The sequence below is a fragment of the Aethalodelphis obliquidens genome, unplaced genomic scaffold (genome assembly GCF_003676395.1).
Source record: "Aethalodelphis obliquidens isolate GAN/ISIS:26980383/991018 unplaced genomic scaffold, ASM367639v1 scaffold62, whole genome shotgun sequence".
In the NCBI taxonomy this organism is placed as follows: domain Eukaryota; kingdom Metazoa; phylum Chordata; class Mammalia; order Artiodactyla; family Delphinidae; genus Aethalodelphis; species Aethalodelphis obliquidens.
This window is the reverse complement of record NW_020838006.1, coordinates 474,076-488,976: the sequence shown is the minus strand read 5'-3', so window position 1 is coordinate 488,976 and position 14,901 is coordinate 474,076. Positions and strand designations below refer to the sequence as shown.

The following is a 14,901-nucleotide window of genomic DNA, read 5'->3' as shown; positions in this document are numbered from 1 at the left end:
TGGCCACAATGTGGAAATAAAACATATTTTAAAGTATTTTTGTAAGACATGTACTTTTTGGCTGTCTTTGCATAGGTAAAAAAAGAAGTGATTTTGATGTTTAATAATTCTTTAAGAAAAAACAGCTCTAAATTAATTACAAGGTTGGTTTTGCTTTGGGAGATGTAACCAGCAATTAAAAAAACCATTATCCACCCATGCTATATGACTAGTTACAAATAAATAATTGAGGTAAGATACTTTCATGAACATTATAAAGTGATTTGTAAATATGAGCAGATATTGCGGGTAAACACTGATAATATCTAGTGTGGTGGTACTCACTGACAGTTCTTAATTATCATTCAGCTGTTTTATGTGTAGACATGCCTGAGTTAACCATTTAGGCTACAAAGCAAAAGCCTCCCACACAGACAGTTTTGTTTGACGCATAAACCTGATCACATTTACCCTCAGGAATGTCCTTTTTGAATTAAAAAAACACAGTACGGGTTGCAAGCTCGCCTGTTGTGAACCCATTTTCAGAATACCGATTATTCTCTGTCGTTCATCTGGAAGAGCGAGTAAGTACAAAAAGAATACCATTAACCACCAGTTGTCATCTTCAAATAAAATTCTCATCTCTGGCTTGAATGTTGCAATGAAAGAGTCACTGTTTTCTTGTGCGAATAGGTCAAGAGAAATGCTTATTTTTTTCTTAACTGTCATTTTATGAAAAGAGCCTATCCATTTGTTGACAAAACATTAAGAAAACGAACTGGTTAAGTTTCACAGGACTTCAAGATTGAAATTCTAGTGCCCAAAGTAGCAGTGTCAGAGTGATGAGGCATCCAGATAATGATCTCAGAAACCTTCCCAAACAATGTGACTATTTCAGTAGAAGGAGGGAGGGGGGGAAAAGACTGACTTAATTCTTTGGTCTGTCCCTAAGAGACCATCTATCCTGTCTTGGAGAGACAAAGTGCTTTACTGTGAGGATCACTTTGGTGGTGTATTGGTACAACTCTTACTGAAAGATTAGAATTATTTTAAAATGTTAAGTTTTAGGCACTCTGAGGAGGGCTGAAGAACATGGACTCCCATTGACTGGTTCCAGTAGTCAGCCCACTGGCACCTTTAAGATTCCCCCAGTGTCGTTTGAGAAGCTTCGTATTCACTTGTCTTCCTTAAGCCTCACAAAGACTCTGTGTCTGGGTCTGCTGGCTGTTCAGCAAGAATGTTTCCTCTTCTTCCTGCACACAACGCTAGACCACATTTCCCAGGCTCCCTTGCGGTTAGTTGTGGCTGTGAGTCTGAATTCCAACCAATGGAACACGTGCAGAAATGATTTGTGCCATTTCTGAGCCAAGCCTTTTAAGAGATGGCTATGTCTCCTCCTCGCTCTATTTCTTCCTTTACTGACTGGATGCTGATGAAAGTGAGTCCTCAGGGAAGCGAGGGCTACATGGCACCCAGGACACAGTACAAAGGGGCCTGAGGTGCAGGAGAGCCTCCCATCACCCAGAAACAACTTACCTGAGCAAGAAATAAACTTGTATTAGGCTTGCATATTTTATATTTTGAGGTCTATTTATTACAACTGCTAGGATGACCCTAACTAATAAAGCACTTGAGTAGCTAGCAATTAAAGGAGGCAGCGCCAATGGATGTACCTTCTTGAAACTCATGGGAAACATTTCAGAAACATAATCCTTTCACCTTTTCTTTCTTTTGTTTCTCATTTTTAGTCTACCATTGGCTCACTTTGTATTTTCATGTTTTAACTGATTAATTTGTTGGTAGTGATAGCTCTTCTATAAATCTTGTCACCTCCACCCCCACCCCCCAAACACACACCAAATAAGACTGAGTTTGGAAAAAGTCACCAGGAAAGATTTTCATAAATTCTCCAAGGATGAAAATGAGAGTGATGGGAGCTTAGTGAGTGAGAGGCTGAGTGGTGATTAATGGGAGGCCTCAGGGAGCATACAGGGGCCTTGTTTCCCCGCAATGATGTTGAGAAGACACAGCTGCTCATTAAGGATGATGGTGGATTATTTTCAGGTATGTTAAGTTTTTAAATTCTCATTCAACAAAATGCACATTGTTTACATTCCATCTACCTATTCAACTGTCAAAAAGTAGATGTAGGCGTAGCATGAACAGCCTGCTGGATAGCATGAACCATCTAATTTATAGTCTTTTTTTCTTGCTTCTTAGGGATTTTGATTTTATTAAATATGGTAATGGATAGTAACTTAGGGAGCGTTCAGGTAAAGAAACTGATCCAGAGTGCCTACTCAATGAAATTGATCTGATAATTTCTGCAGTTTAAGAAATAATTTATTTTAAATTGTTTTATTTACCTGGATATAGATTAAAATGTGAACATTTTTATTAAAAACACTGTCTTCAATTTAAAATACACAATCTTTGAAGCATTGAGTTATGAGACAAGTGTATATCACATTTTATTGTAAGAAAGCTGAATGAAAAATTCTGGAAATATTTGTTGAACCCTTCTGTATACCAGGTGCTGTTACACTTGTCTCCCATGGGTCAACCAAATCTACACGCTTTATTTTTCCATACATTTTAGTAGTAGAATACACAAATATATACTAACACCTTCCAAGGTTTTGTGACACCATCTTATATATAAATCTTATATATACTAGGCAGAGTGCACAGATGATAGTAAATCTAAATGAATGAATTTTTATCCCTCTTGATCTTATTTTATTTGTGTCGTAGGTCAGGTTCCTGAGAAACAGACTCTGAGATTCTAAGAGAGTCATTCAGAAGTTTAATTTGAGAGTGCTGTCAGGAACAGTACTTGTGAAGAGTAAGGAAAGCAGAACAGGCAAAGGGAGAAGGTAAACCATGATGCAATTGCAAAAGAAGCCTCAGCTGATCCCATGAGGAGCTTAGGAACTGGGATGGTCCTTCAGAGTTGTTCCAAACTGAGACAAAGTGTCTGGGTCTTTTTGGATGCAGGCTATCCCCAGGGTGGAGCATAATCTTGGGCAAGGTAGCTTCCTTCAGCTGAGGACAATTTTGGAAAAGGAACTGAGTTGTGAGCCATCAGCTGCCAATATCCCTCAGCAGGAGGGGTGAGTTCCTTGATCCAAGAGGGATGTGTTGGGCACACAGCATCCACTGTCAGCACACTATGTGAGATTGTATCATTTTGTCATAAAAAGAGAAATGACAGGATAGAAATAAGCAAAGGGAGAAATGAGGGTAAAAAGGGAAGAGAAGGAAAATAATACATCAGTATTTTGGGAAAAAGGGAAAGTATAGTTTTCACTGAAAGGTCTCATCCAGGTCCTCTTCTTCTGTGAAGTATCAGTATTTGGGAAAAAGTATCAGTATTTGGGAAAAAGGGAAAGTAAATAAATCTAAAAATAAAAATTTGTGTGTACCAGCCACTGTGATTTCACGCACAGCACATTCCTGGGGAAGGTAGTTGCTAAAATGGCCAAGGTCACAGAATGAGAGTTTTGGAAAACACCTGTGAATCAGAGGATTGTGCCATAACCTTCAAAGCACATGAAAATGAATGGAAATGCATCCTGTTAAACTATTTCCTAACAGAGGTCATTCAGTCATAAGAACACTTTCAGAGCACGAAGAAGCAGGTTTGTTGAATATTGATGCTGTAAGTGAAAGAACTTAAATTTAGCAAATTTGAATCTTGGCTTATCTATGAATTGTCAACTTTTAATCATCCTATGGATGATTTGTTTTTGTTTTTTTGGGGTTTTTTTGCGGTACGCGGGCCTCTCACCATTTTGGCCTCTCCCGTTGCGGAGCACAGGCTCTGGACACGCAGGCCTAGTGGCCATGGCTCACGGGCCCAGCCGCTCCGTGGCATGTGGGATCTTCCTGGACTGGGGCACGAACCAGTGTCCCCTGCATCGGCAGGTGGACTCTCAACCACTGCGCCACCAGGGAAGCCCTATGGATGATTTTTAAATGATGTCCATTTGGCTTTGGAATTTCTTACAAGAATTTTGGGAGGAGCCCACTGATCATCTTGGTTTGGATTTCCCCAGAAACGGACCTGAGACAAAAATTCAAGGGCTAGTAGTTTCCTGGGGAAACTATGTGGTTTTATTTGTTTGTTTGTTTGTTTGTTTTTTTGGTCTTTCAAAAAGCTGTATTTGGCATAAGCTAATGCCACTGCTGGTGCTGCCAGTGGCCAGGCACAGACACAGAAGGTCCTGAGGAGCTGGGCAGAAAGGAGAATGTGCAGGCAGAGCAGGAAATAGCCAGCTCACGTCCCTGTCCCAGGAGCCCAGAAGGATAAAGGCCGTGCAGTAAAGGGTAACATACAGTCCTCCTCTTTGGTCACACAAAGGCCCTATCATGGGCCTGGGAGGTGAGATGGCTGAGGGGTGCAGGCTCTGCCCTCGGACTCCAAGCTTTAGGCTCATCACATTGAGGTGGTAATGCAGTGAGAGGCGAGGCAAGGAGACAGAGCAGTCAGGCTGGTAATCTCTGGCTCCTAGGAGCTGCCCTTGTCCTTGTCATCCATGAGGTCATACCACTGGACTGCACCCTGGGAAAGGTCTATCTCAGCGAGGTCCAACTGCACCTTCCTCAGCAGCTCACGCTCTCTTGACATGAAGGAGGAACTAGACTTCACAGAGACATCCAGCTTTCGCCGAAAGACCTCATCCAGGGGCAATTTCCACTCAAACTGTTCATTGAATTCAGGATTTAGGGTCCTCTTCTTCTGTGAGGACTTCCTCTTGGTGCCCCAGTTCTTGTCTGGCAGTAGCAACAGTGACACGTAGGGGTCGGGGGGATACCGTCCATTTTGTCGAAAGGCCCAGCAACTGTGAATGATGCTGACCAGCTTGCGTTCTTCACTGTAGTACCAAACAGTCAGTTTCACCTGGCCCAGAGTCCAGGCTGGAGCCTCAAGGGGACTGTCACTGTGTGTTAGGCGCTGCCGGAGCTCTGGGGCTGAGGAAGTGTTGTGAGGGAGTCCCCCCCGCAGCCCCGAGCTCTGGTTCTTCGCTCAGAGAAGAGGAGCTGTGGCTGTAGCTGTGGCTGTGAACTTTCACCCCTGAGTGCTGGGACACCAGGATCCCTAGCTGTGCTTGCAGTAGCTTCTGCCCTGGACCATTGCTGAGCACAAACCAGTGGTCCAAGCAGAGCTGGTCAGCCACGAGGAGCTCAGAGAGAGGCAAGGATAACAAGCCCAGTGTGCCAGTCCCCTCACCCGGAACCTGCAACTCCAGGCTCTCAGAGTTTGGTTTCCTGATGAGAGAGGAGGCACTCCTGACATTTGGAAAACAGTCTTAGTTTTATGAGAAGTATTTCCCAAAGCAAGAGTAGCATAAGGGCTGGGAGGCTTGGTACCTTTTCGGAGCTGCAGGTCCTCAGCTCGCTCCAGGTAGACAGAGAGCAGGGCTGCGCCAGTTCTGCACTCTTCTCAGTCTGGATCAGACGGTTCATCTGCAGCACCGCCTGTAACTCAGCAGCAGTGGGACGGGGGGGTCAGACGCAAGTGTAGGCAGCCAGATGAGACATCCTCCAGGGTCAGCCACTCATCAGGGAAGCCATTGTTTAGGACTGTGGTGAGACTCACTTTACACCTGCCCAGAAAGTCATCCTTGTCCAGGTCCTTGTCAAAAACCTCAATCTCTAGCTCTTGGCCTGGAATTGATGTGACGATCACCTCAAAGGCCTCGTTCCAATGGGGATTGAGATCTTCCTCAACGACGCGGCTCTGGAAGCTTCGTCCTCCCAGATTTAGGAAATGTTAGATGGTAGCAGGTGATGATATAGGGATGGAGAATGCAGCCTATCAAAGGTAGTCAGGAGCTTAACCCTACTGTGAAAAACAAAACACACTGGAGAATTATCTTGACGGAAGGGCAAGGAAGCAGGGGTACTAGTCACCAGGGCTTATTGTTCTCTCAACTTCAGGTCTGCTTTGTGCCCAGGGGGAGCAGTCTCCCTGGGCTTAAGGAAGTGGCCGGGAGGGACAGAGAGGCAGAAACTGACGGTTGGAAGCCTGCAAATCAAGCCTGAGGGGTGCATGCAGGGAACTGTCAAGGCAGCCTCTGCTACATTGATGGTCTGAATGTATTTTTCTTGTTATGATATTAAAGTTGGTTTCCATCCCTGAGAATGTGCCAAGTTGTGGCCAAGGGAGAGAGAACTGGCTGTGTGCCAAGAAACAGGAGGAAACCCTTGTGAGATTAGACATTTGAGCATGGGCTGGGCACAGGGCCATGGAGGGTTGACAGCAGCCTGAGCAGGCACTCACGCCATAGGAAACGTCCTGTAGATGAGAGCTCATTATGGTCACCAAAGGTGAAAGATGGGGGAAGAGATAAATTGGGAGACTGGGATTGACATATACACACTACTATACATAGAATAGATAACCAACAAGGACCTACTGTATAGCACAGGGAATTCTGCTCAATATTCTGTGATAACTTACATGGGAAAAGAATTTGAAAATGAATAGATATATGTATATGTATACATATACATGAATCACTTTGCCATACACCTAAAACTAACACAACATTGTAAATCAACTATAGTCCAATAGCAAATAAATTTTAAAATAAATAAATGAGAGCTCACACGAGTAGTTTCCTCCAGTCGTCCATTTGGACCATAAGACTCCTGAGCTGGAGAATAATGGCAGAGTGGAAAGTTTTCAGGTGGCAGTTACCTTGGTCCTGTGCCAGGTGTATTACTCACTGCTCACAAAACTCCAGCTGGTATTTACCACCCAGCAAAAGGGGAAAGAAAAGAGAAGTTCTTCTGCTGATTTTCATGTCATAGAAGGCATGAAAGAGGAGACAATGCATTGGGGAAGAATGAGAAAATTTTCCCATGGTCTTCATTTATTTTTATCACAGGATATCAGTTGTTTGTACCACTTTAGGGAAAATAAGAATCTAAAGAGTTTTGATTCTTTAACTAAATTTTGTTTATTAGCCTCATATCTAAGGAAATCACATTTAATCGGCTCACTTCCTGAAGAGCTAGTTTGATATCCTTGACTTAGATTACTGCTGTACAGTTAGGGTCAGCTTCCCCCTCTCCTCCCATGCAGAGCTGAAGGGCAATGTTGGGGCTACCAGGACATGCAGTAAAGGATGAACAAGACACGTCCTGACCCTGCACATTTTCTTATGTCTTCACTAAGAAAATCCCCCTAAAAATTTAATCTGTTAAAAACCAGCCAGGATCATATTACCAAAGAGGAAGGTGTTTAATTCATTCATTTATCTAACAAATATTTATGTACTTTATGGAAAATGTACAGAGAGCTGAGAGGGAGGCAAAAATGAGTGGGCCATGTCTCTAGTCCTTAGGGAACTTATTGGTATTCAACACGGAAGGCATGAAAGCAATTAATTATAACCCAACACGAAGTGAAATGGTACTCTGATATCCTGTGAGAACATTAGTGATGATAGCCCTTCTCTCATTAAGTCGTATTACCCTTTTATTTCATGCCACATTATTTAGCAGTTTTTAAAATTTCTGCCCTCAGTGGTTGCCTATGGCTTTCCCAGCTCAAATGATAACCTTCTTATGGTCGGAAAGGAGACAGTAAAAGCTGTGTTTCCTGATCTTTAAGTGTGTACAAATGCCCACAGTTCTGCACATCCAACAAGCTCCTTGGACCAGCTCTGCTATCCCTTACAGCACTCGCCACACCGTTCAGCAAATCAGATTCAGATTCCAAATTACTTTTGAAACTATCAGTCACTTTTATTGCACCTGACAGGAAAGCTAGGGATTGCTAAAATACAGTAGATACTTCATGTGCTCAGAAAGTTGTAGGGCAAATTGAATGTGTTAGGATACCATCTCCCCAACATTTACCCCATGATGCTATTCTATGTGCACAGGCCTAAAGATTAAACAGAGACACATATCCCATGCTTTTTAAAGGGAACGAAATGTGTCTTCATATTTTACCTGTGGTCCATTTATGGAATTGCTGAGATAACATTCCCCCAGCGTTGTTATATTTGCTTTGCAGAGTAAGTTCTTTTGTAAGGAAGGGTGTGGAACTGAGCGCTGTTAACAGGCCCCAGAACAGCGCTCAGGTTTCAATGCTGTGTCACAATTTTAGAACAACGGGTGGCCAGAGCCTATAGCTAATCTTGTCCAGGCCTCCAAAGAAGCATGCTCAATGCAGGTTTCAGCCTGCTCTGTCTTGATACTTCTGCTCCCCACCTACCAGATTAATATTGAAGGGAATTCTACATGCCTCAATCTTCTGTATCCAAGCTCTTCCTTATACCGTGCAAGTCCCCTTTAGTTACCTAGTGCCTCCCATACCTCCCCAAACTGCCCTCTACTGCCTCTCCTTTGACCCTGACTGCTCTCTCTGCCAAATTTCCCACTCTTTGGAACTTTTCTTCTTCGCACTGCAACTTGAATGATTTTATACAACATAGGTCTGATCAAGTCATTCACTGTCTTAAATTCCTCTAAATGTCTCCCATTGCCCTCAGAAAATGTTGGAATTCCCTAACATAATGGAGAAAGCCCCCTCTTCCCACTTGCCAGCCCTGAAATGTGTATTCCTGATCTAGCCAACCTCTTCAGGTCCTGCAATGTCCCATGCTCTCCACCCCTAGTTCATCCAGGGCTATTTCCTCTGTCTACAATCTTCCTCTGGTTTTATTCCTCCTCTACTTTAGGTTTCACTGAGCAGTCTCTGTACTGGGGACTCCTTCCTTGACACCAGGACACAAGCTACCATGGTCTGCTTGTGTTTGTATCAATGCTCTTAAACGCTGCAGGATCATTTCCTCTTTTCTTATCTGCTCTCCCTGTTAAGACATAGAGGTTCCTGGACAGGCCTTGTCTTTGTCTTGTTTGCATGCTACACATGTGGCCTAGCACACAATGGGTTCTCACTAGGGCCATCTTCAGGAGCACTTGGAAGGGAGATGAACATTTGGGGTTTAACGCTCATCAGTGCAGTCCTGAAATTCTGAATCATTTGTCTTTGGATTTAATGTTTTATAATTGAAGTCAATGGAATGATGGAGCATGTAACAGGGGCGTGGAGCCTAGGCTCCCACCTGGTCCCACCTAGTTCCACCTGGTCCCTGGGAGGCTCCTCCACCTCCAACCCGTGATCACTGTCTCCCTCGCCCATTCCCCTCCAGCACCCCACTTTGGTGCAGGAACAATGAGGGATTGGGCAGGTTCTTGTGCTCACATGTGGAGTCCTGCACAGAGTCTGCAGCATCTGTGAGGATATGCACTCTCTTTGCAAGTACCCATGTGTCCAAGGGGACATGATGCTGAGCAGCAAATAAAAAACGAAAGGACAGGTTGAGAAGGAGACTCAGAAGAAAAAAACAAACAAACACTTTTTTTCTCCTTTTTGAACAAGGTACCCTGCATTTTTATTTTTTACTGGGCCCCACAAATTATGTAACTATCTCTGGCTCTCCATGAGTGTTCGTTGAATAGATGAATCAGAGGAATTTGATGAGCCAAATGCATGTTTCTTCAAAGCAACCACCCTGATGGATTTTCCAGTAGTTGTAATTTCCTGTAACATTTTTGGAACTTCTTTTTGAGAAGGTCACCATTTGGTCACAAATATTTTTTGAACATTTATTACACCAGGTTCTGGTGTACAGCAGTGAACTATTCAGATAAGGCTATGGAAAATCTTCATCCTTAAAATTGCTTTGGGGTGGATTTACTTCTCTAAAGAAGTCAGAAGTCTCTGAGGGGTCATATCTGGTGAATAAAGCGGGCTATAAAACTAAGTAATATCAATAATACCACTTGGGACTAAAATAAACTTTTTAACTATGGAACCATAAATTAAAAACACTGGGTTTCTTATGTGAGTAAACTGGTTCTGAAGATAATTTTCAAATATAAGTTTCAAAAACATTTTTAATTACTTTTAGTAAATGAAGAGTATCTCAAGGGGACTACCTTGAAGCATAAATTATACTTTAAATATAGAAACTCTGGAGTAAATAATTTTTGAAGAAAGCTTTTTTGGGTAATTTCTGTGTTTTTAATTTTCTTAAACATTACTTTTTCCATCTAATTCCATACACAAGAGAAATCTGCAGCTGATCAAAATGTGGTTATTAGTAATAACCTGCTTCCATGATCGCATTGTTCTTACAATGTCCATCATGATTTGTTTGCTTCTCTACTAGAGCTTCCAAATTATGATTTTGTTCATCATTTTTGGAGCCCTGTGATAACCTACTTATTCTGCAGTACATCTCCTATCTAGGCTGGTCCCTGTTAGCTGTGTTATTTTAACCTCTTAGCGCCTTAGTTTCCTCATAGGATTGTGAGGAATATTAACACATGAAAAGACTTTAGACTACTACCTGGCGAACAGTAAATGCCACATAAGAATTTCATTACAATAATTGCTATGATCTGGCCCCATGCATCCAGGCAAGGTGTAGGCAAAATTGTTCTCTAATGGGACAGACAGTAGATAATTGAGGCTTTGTGGGTCAGATGATCTCTGTCACAACTACTCAAGTCTATTGTTGTAATGCTGAAATCACCCTTAGACCATACTTTTATGAATGGGCATGACTAAGTTTTAATAAACTTTATTTGCAGAAACAGGTGGCTGGTCAGTTGTGCCCATGGGCAATTCATCTGCTGACCATCCCTGCCCCCCACCCACAGACACACCTTTTTGACAGGTGAGTGTGAAAGCTTACCCAGGAGTCAAGAGTAAGTAGCAATGGTGACCTCAGTCCTCTGAAGTCCAGGTCACAGTAGTAACAGGCTTCTCTAGGTGTGATGGCCCATAGTGAGGGCAGAGGTGCCATCTCTGTGGACAGTGCCATGGGGGCTGGTGGAGGTAGTAGAGTAGATAGGCTACAGCTGGAGAACTCCATGTAGCTCACTCTCCAGAATTAATTCTGTCCTGACAAGTTGATTCAATGAGCATTTTATAAACATCTGCTCAGTGGCTACGTATGCAATCGTTTACTGTATTTTCATGGTAGCCTACTGTATAATTTATTTAACTATACAAGGGCCATACTTCAACCAATTAATATTCAATACTCATCTCTAATTTAATCTTTCAAAAACTAGAGAAAAATTTTTTCTATAATATTCTTTGCCTGTATAGTTCTTGGTGAGTCTAAATATTAGAAGAAAGTGGAACCCTATTCAATTGTACTGGCCCTTCACCTGCTTGGCAATCTCTTCCCCTCAGAGTGGCCTCAAAGGAGCCAGGAAGTTATGTCTTGTATTTTTTTTTCATATCAGATCAGCATGCAATATGCTTGCCTAAGTAATAAGTATTATCTAGATAGATAGGTAGATATGGACAGGATATTTGTTTTCTCTATGAATGTGATGTCTTAATGTGTCTGGCAGTCAGCGTCTCCTCTTTTGCAATACTCTTCCCGTTTTGCTCGGGTACTCTCCTTAAGGTAACAAAAGGTCACTCCCTCCCAGAGTATAATATATTCTACGTTCCATTGTGCTTTCCAGAGGCAGGGTTTTACCTACAAGCTTGAGGATGATTCAGACTTAAAGTGGTCTCTTATTAGATACAACAAAAGAAATTTTGATTCACTGATTGATTGATTCAAGAAATGTCTACTCAGCTGCTCATCATCTGTACCACACAGGTCCTTGGAGGGGCAGGAATGAATAGATACCATTTCTGCTCTCATGGAACTTGCTGTTTGCTGGTAGAGGCACATGTTAAACAGTTATCAAACAGATAAGATAGCATGTAATTAGAACTAGCAAGAACTGATAGAAAGGAAATGAAAGTTTGTAATATATCTCAAATATTGCTGGTCATAGTAATCATCTAGGGCCCTTGCTAAAATAATGGATTTCTTTTGGCCCCATCACAGATATGCTGAATCATGATCTCTAGGGAACTCCATATATTTCACAAGTAGCCCAGACAATCCTTATGAACAAGCACACTTGGAAAACGCTGGTCGAACAGAATTTAAAGCAAAGACGACTCTAACTTCCAACCAGGCTTTCATTCTAAAGAAGGCTTATTTGGCACATCTTTGAAGATTGGTTATAATAAGTGGCAGAAAACTTCCAATTCAAATTTGTGTTTGCTGATGCTGATGACCTATGGACTTGAATGCCACCTTTATGAAACCTTCATTAGGTTGCTAGGCAATGGGCTACTCTACCAGCTGGATTTAGTTTCCTAGATACAAGACTTTCTGAAACTCCTGCAGTTTTCTTTCTCTTCACTAAAAAAAAAAAATTCTTATCCAGAAAATATGCCATTGAGAATATTTATTTAATAACTTAACAATCTTCTCCCTTCGGAACCCCCAGCATACTCAACAGACTTCATGGCAGGCTTTAGTTTAACCCATTCAGGTTTTGATTTGGCCTCAATGAGAGAAGTGGTCCCTCTTAACAGGTTATGAATATCTTTATACTGTATTTACACTGTTTAGCTTTAATGTGTTTGGCTTTTTAAAAGTGGTATTTAAGTTTGGAATATTCCTATTGTAAAACATTGTAAAATTTCCACTAGTATTTTAGACTATTTTGTATTAAAAATAATGTTTACAGCTTTTTTCTCAATTAAATATAATTTATTCATAGTAGATATTTGTAGAACCTACAAAGAATGAAATTTTAAATTTAGAAATCACCCATAATCCTACAACTCAGCAACATCTGTTAGCATTTTAGTCTATTGTTAATTTTTAATATTTTAATTAAATTTTAATATTACTTTCAATTGATCACTCATTGATAGATAGTTATAACTGGGATTATACTCTATATCAAGTTTGTATCCAGATCTTTTAACAAAACTTGATACCATGAGCATTTTTCCATTAAAGTTTAGAATGTCTTTTTGATGAGTACATTATATTCTATCATACTGGTATGCAAACATTTATTTAATAATTTTTTCATTGCTTCAGTTTTATATGGTTTTAAACTTTTCACTTTCACACATAACATCGGCATAAACCCCTTTGTATGTAAATCCATATCTGTAGCTATGACATCTTACAAGACAGTCCTAGTCATGAAATTGCTGGATTGAAGTATATGCTTTTTTTTGAGATTAATACATGCTGCCAAATTGCTTTTCAGGAATTGAAAGGATTCTATCCTTGAGTAGATGGATCCACAGGGACCAATAAACGCTAGGAAATAGATGTGATTTACGGATGCACCAATTAGCCTCCATGTGTTCTGTGATCCCAGACTTGTATTCCTAACTCTGACAATATATTTTCACAAATGCATACCATTGGTAGCACATGGAAAGAGCCATATCAACTTATCTCTGCTATTGCACCAAAGTCTTGAAGAACATGTCTTACTGATGATAAGTACCAGGCTATCTTTATATACAAAGGGCAGCTAATGACTGGAACCGTGGTCTGTATCTCTGCTTATATTATAAGCACTATTGTTAATTGTTGTTTAAAGGGGTGATACAGCTAGTGAATAATAATACTAATCACTGGTGAATAATAATACTAAGATTCCTATTCGTGGGGGATATATTCTCAGTCCTCAAACGGAAACAAATTCTCAGTGCTTTTTCTTGTTAATTGTCTCTAAGAAAAGATGAAATGCTCGTGCTCATTACTTCATACCTTGTAAAATATCTTTTTCAGCTTTCTCTCCCCACTCAACTTTCAATTGTGTATAATGTCTCCATGAACCTTAGTTATGAAAAACAAGTAAAAGGAAAGCTTACCTTTTCAGTAACTTTTCAGTCCTAGTTACCCCAAGTTACAAGGACACAATTATATTTAAGAGAAGTTGTTGTGTGGGTGGGTGTGCCCAGTGATGTGTGATGAACTGCTATTCCCACCAAATGAATCAATTGGTATAAGAAAGGTACCATAATTTATTTGAATAGACTGGGGCTTGGGTTGCATGTGTGTGTGTGTGTGTGTGTGTGTGTGTGTGTGTGTGTGTAAGACAGAGAGAGAGAGAGAGAGAGAGAGAGAAAGGGAAAAGTATGTGTCCTGTTTCACATACAAGTGCAGGACGTACCCTATATTTGGCTTCTGGCCTCAAACAGTGAAGATTGCAGAAATCTCCAGAATGATGAGAACATTCAGAAGCACCTCAAAGGCTTATGTTCCCACTTAATCTGATTTCTTTCCACTCTCTGTTGGCAATTCCTTACCAGCCTGAGTTTACCAAAGCTACAGAACAATGAGAGATACTCAAACTGGCCGGGTGGGGATGAACCCCTAACCATAGGTAGCTGTCTTTAAGAGAAATCTTAAGGGAGAGGGACAGTGTGGGTGTGCGACAGGAAAGGAGGCTGGAAGAAGACACGTAGAAGTGGAAGCTGCTCCTACCACAGGAGGAGAGAGTCTCCACACCAGAGTTCTAAAAAGTAGCATCCCCAGGGCTCTCTGTAGTTAAAGTAGGTACAGCACCATTCTGTCAAATATTTTCTTATGTATTATCTTATTTGGCTTTTGCAACATCTTTGAAATAAACAGAACAAGTATTACAGGTCTGCAATCCTTTATTTGAAACCCTTAAGGCCAGATATTTTAGATTTCAGAATTTATCAGAATTTAGACAAGTGATATAATGCCAGTTATGTATGTTATGAAACACCCCTAGTAGAGTCTGGGACAACATCCTGTTTTCAGACACATTAATACTTCAGTAATGAGGAATATGGGCATCTACAGTAAGGAGATAAAGACTATAAATAGCCTCATCTCAGTCTAGGTTAGGTTTTTGTAACCAAATGAGTTATGAAAAGCCATAAGTTTTTCAGAGATTTATGAAGGTTGCAACTGAAGATAAGGAATTATGGCCTCAATTATCCCCATTTTATAGATGAGGAAACAGAAGTCCAGAGGCATTAAGTGATATATTCAATGTTAGTTTTAGATTATTTTAAAATGGGATTATTAT

The 14,901-nt window shown here is 41.0% G+C and overlaps 1 pseudogene; it reads right to left on the bottom strand.

Moving 5' to 3' along the window:
- Nucleotides 1-4,415: 4,415 nt before the first annotated feature.
- Nucleotides 4,416-10,124, bottom strand: LOC113610262 (extended synaptotagmin-1 pseudogene; annotated as a pseudogene).
- Between the last annotated feature and the right edge of the window lie 4,777 nt (nucleotides 10,125-14,901).